Raw genomic sequence first — 4,562 nt, 5'->3', positions numbered from 1 at the left:
GCTTCACTCAGTGACCTTCAACTGAACTCCAGTGTGACCCTGACTCAGACTAGTTCCCGGCCCATGCTGAAAATAAAGAAGAGGCTGCTTCTGATGGTTTCTGGAAGATACAGGGTAGATTTTATAAATAGTCTGTCTGCTGAAAAACTTCAGCTCAGGCAGGAGGACTGAAGGATGTTAGCGGCCTCCTTCCCTCCCCCAGTTCACCTCTGGGGTGTCATGATTGGTTCTCCTAGGTTTCTCAGTGCTGGGTTTTATATTGCAATCCTAAAAATAGTTCTTAAACCTGAAGATTCAGGATACATCAGCAAGCTTGTCAGGATTTTAATGTACTCCACCCCTTAACGGACCCGGGGAAGGTGGTGGTAAATCCAAAAATAGAGGTTTTGTTTGAAGCCATGTGGCAGTGGCTAGATTCCTTGTTACTGCTGTTGTGTGTGCACGCATCTGCATGCACACATGAGGGGAGTTAGTGATTTGTGGGAAATCCAATATCTAGGTCCTGAGTTAGGAGATTATAGGGGACGCATTGCAGAGCAGATACTGCTTTCTGGTCTTCACTGGCCTCTTGGGTGCCTTCCTGGCCTTGGCTGCTTTCACTTTTTTTGGGATTCTTAGCCTTTTTGGTTCCTGCAGTTGCTAAAGGCTTCTACGGCTTCTTTGGGGTCTTCTTGGCGCTCTTCTTGGGGGTACTTGCCCCCATGGCCTTCTTTGGGTTGGCCATGCCTGCCATCTTGGCTTTAGGCTTGGCTTTCCCTGAGGCCACCTTGTTGAGCTTGAATGAACCCAAGGCACCAGTGCCCTTGGTCTGAATCAGGGTGCCCTTGCTCACCAGCCTCTTGAGGCCCAGCTTGATGCTCCTGTTTTTCTCTGGGTCATTGCTGGTGGCCGCCAACACCTTCTTGAGCATAGCTAGGGACACATCACTGCACTCCCTGGAGGCAGTGACAGCCTTGTACTTGGTGACACCTGCAGACTTGTGGGCCTTTTCATGAGCATCTTCTCAGCAGGGGTCAGAGTGGCAGGTGCAGCAGGGCACAGAGACACTAGCTGGGACTTGGCCCCTAGATATAGATTAGCTAGATACCAGTCCACTGTTTTCAGCAAAGCCAGAAAGCAGTGGTCTGCTTTGCAATGCAGTCCTTATAATCTATCCCAGGACATAGCTATGATTTCCCACAGTGATGGTATTTTGTATTTAACACACTTTCTTCCATCTATTGCCTTTCACCTCACTCTTATACAAATACATGTGTCATCAAGAATAGGCAGAGATGGGAGTGTGGGGTGGGGGACACTTTCCGGGGTAGCCATTAAAATACATATTAGAAAAGGACCGTGTTAACTCTGAGAAGAAAAAAAGCTGGAAGGTCACAACACGTATAGGAAACAGATACCTTATGGCTCATCTATTCAAATCCCCTTCAGTTTTACAGGCAGAAAGACTAAGGCACAAGTCAAGGTGATTTACCCGGGGCTACCCAGCAGAGATCTTTGAAGTGTAGAAAAGACAAGAGACTTGCTCAGTTTCATCATCTCTGAAATGCAACAAGGACCTTTCTCAGGGTGGGAGAGGGAAGAGGCCAATACATAGCAATGGACTGGATTCTGAGAACAGAAAATCCCCCATACTCAAAGGGCAGATGCTGTGTGCAGCTGGGGCAATGTACTTTTGGGTTCTGTGTGCATGGAGCTGAAAGCCACGCAGTGGCTGAAACAAAATAGGCCAAGAGGATGGGACATCCTCCTCAAAGTGAGGAGACTTTCAACCTCCAGCCCCTATCAGCCACTGGCTATGGTCACTTAGGGAGATGGGAACTTCCAGGCACCTTCAGCTGTCTGGGTTGGAGTCAGAGCAAGCCCAGCAGCAGCCTGAGGTGTTGGCTTTGAGAAAGCACACCATATGTGGTAATTCACCTGGCTTCTGAAGGGATCATTCTGGGGCTACGATGATCCTTATGTCAGGACTCCTTACGTCTTTGAGAGTGGCACTCATCTCTTCCATGCTGCAACAGACGTTATCTGGACCGTCCTGGCTGAGATGCATCCATTATATGCATTCCACTGGGCCTTTCCTACTATAATAGCTTCTACCCCACTGGTCAAAGAACTAGTGAGAATTTGGTCAGTTACCAACTATGCCCACCCTGATTGTACATTTAGGAACTGGAAAAGTGACTAGCAGATGGGACAGTGGACCATTTCAGTTCTATTGTTGGTCAGAGCTGGTTCAGAACCCCATTTGTCACTTGATCTCTGTAAGTTCATACTACTCAGGGGTCCCAAAGTCTCCCCCACCGACCACGCAGTGAATCAAGTTAGTTCACATTTATATCCAAAATCCCTATATGCAGGTGCTCTTTCCCCATCCAGTCCTTTGAGGAAATAACCAAAGGATCCTTAAAGGAAAGAATCACTACTACAGTTGTTTCCGGTGTTATTTGGATCACTCCAGGTGTTATGACATTGCTAGCTTCATTCTCAAGGTGAGCTTTCTTCTATTTTAATAAGTCCTCAGACTAAACTGGCTCAGTTCTGAAAATTGCAAGAGTGGTGAAGACTTTCCATTAGCCTTTGGCTCATCCTCCCTTTGTGTGTGTATGTACACACTTACGTATTTTCACATACATATACATAGTTCCTTTGTTGGCTGCCTGTTCATCTTGTCCTTATGGGGTATGGGATTCCGGGGGGTAAGACTTTTGGTTATCCCCATGATCTCACCACCTAATGTAACGATCATATAAGCCTGGGCTTTGATAGCTGGCTGTGGCCCGTCCCATGTCCTCTGCTACTCTATAGCCCACCAACCCACTGACACTAGGAGACACAGATCTGTAACAGCACTTCCTAATATCCCCCTCCATCTCAAGATGACCACTACCACTGATTTTCAACAAAGTCAATGCCTTCCTCCAGCAGGTTTAATTGAAAACAGCATCTTCTGGGCCCCTCTAGGAACCGATCAGTTGATGAGGTTACTAATCTCACACAGTTCTGTTCTAGTGCACCTTCTTGCCTGAGCCCTTGACCACTTGAGACCAAGACAGTTCTAGCATCTCCACCTCATTCCACTTGAGAATTTCCCCCCCCCCATCACTTACAGAACCTCTCCCAATGGTGGTAAGGTTGTCCCCAAGGGCCCTCATCTAGGCATTGAATCCCAAGCCATGGGAGAATGTTCTAGGTCAACATTCATTCCTCCTTACTTTTTCACCTTTTTCTGATCCAGCAGCACCCAGATCTATTCCTAGATTTAATTTCCCAGTTCCCAGTAATACCTTTGGGCCAGTTGTTGCACCTGCTTTGATGAATCTGTGAACATTGTTACCATTACCCCTAATTGGGTCATGAGACTTGACCCTAGTTATTGGTCTCAAGTCCAGGAGCAGAGATAGGGTAGATAGCTCGCAGGGCAGATCTTGTGCTCACAAGTATCTGCCTCAGTTGAACTTCTGCATAGACCATCAGTAAATGGAGGGGGGCTGAGATCTTCCAGACCAAGGGTGAGTTTTGCGGGCCCAGAGTTCAGGAGATCCAGGTTGTGAATAGTATCATGTGATGGGGATCTCGTGGGTGGATGCACAACTATCCTGTGTCAGGATGCCGTTCCTTCTCTAGCAGAGCCTTGGCTTGAACATAGTTAACTTTCCCAGGCTGAGAATACAGCCTTCTCTTAAATTGTTACTCTTATAATTATATCCTGTGGCTCATCTGCAGCTTGGTTACAAGAAATGAGGCTCTCTTTAGAGGAGGGCATGAAGTTTTGAATTTTCACATTATACCTTAAATTCACTGTTGGCTGACTTGAGCCCTTGGTTTTTTCTTAGGTCTCTATTTTGCCCTACAGTCCTTGTAACTACTTCTCCCTGTATCTTCTAAATGCAGGACTAATGAACAAGCAGAGAAACCATTCCACTTCTAGCTCACCCCCAATTCCCCACAGGGAAGAGCTTTAATTGTAGTGCCACCATAGCAGAAGCTTCCCACACTCCATTTACCACCACTGATGGGTCTGTTGACCACCTGGACAATGACTGATCTGGCTCCTGAAATCTATCTTTTCAGTGTGCTTCCAGTACCTTCTATCAGGTTTCCTGTGATGAAGGCATGTGTAAAAGTAGTTCATTAAGCATGCAAGATAAATTGATAATGAGTGGAGGATATAGACCAGGAAAGGGGAAGAATCCAAACAAGGATGAAATTTCAGCTAAGATCCTGTAGTTAGACCCAAGTTCATCTGCCTCACATGCAGCAAAGCCCAGAGCAGCTTTGAAAAGGGTTTATTCGAGAGGCAGCCAAATGAGGAGATCTAGAGGGGAGAGCAAGGCTCCAGTGTGCTTTCCTGAGGGAAGAGGGTCAGGGAAATTCCGAAGGCAAAGGAGGAGGGTCAGAGAAATTTAGAGGCAAAAGATAGAAGATCTGGGTAAGAAGTTGCACTGTAGTTTAGTCCTATTGACCCTTTAGTTGCCAGTTTTAGTCCCATGGAGGGTCACATCTGTCGATCACACAGAGGAACTCTGGAGTGTCACTTCTCAGACTTGCACCTCAGGCTCTATTCC

The 4,562-nt window shown here is 46.8% G+C and overlaps 1 pseudogene; it reads right to left on the bottom strand.

Moving 5' to 3' along the window:
* Positions 1 to 507: 507 nt before the first annotated feature.
* On the bottom strand, positions 508 to 2,005 carry LOC121043089 (histone H1.4-like; annotated as a pseudogene).
* Between the last annotated feature and the right edge of the window lie 2,557 nt (positions 2,006 to 4,562).

This window comes from Herpailurus yagouaroundi, unplaced genomic scaffold, assembly GCF_014898765.1.
Source record: "Herpailurus yagouaroundi ecotype Mexico unplaced genomic scaffold, PumYag 186, whole genome shotgun sequence".
Taxonomy (NCBI): Eukaryota; Metazoa; Chordata; class Mammalia; order Carnivora; family Felidae; genus Herpailurus; species Herpailurus yagouaroundi.
This window is presented reverse-complemented; position numbering and strand designations above follow the sequence as displayed.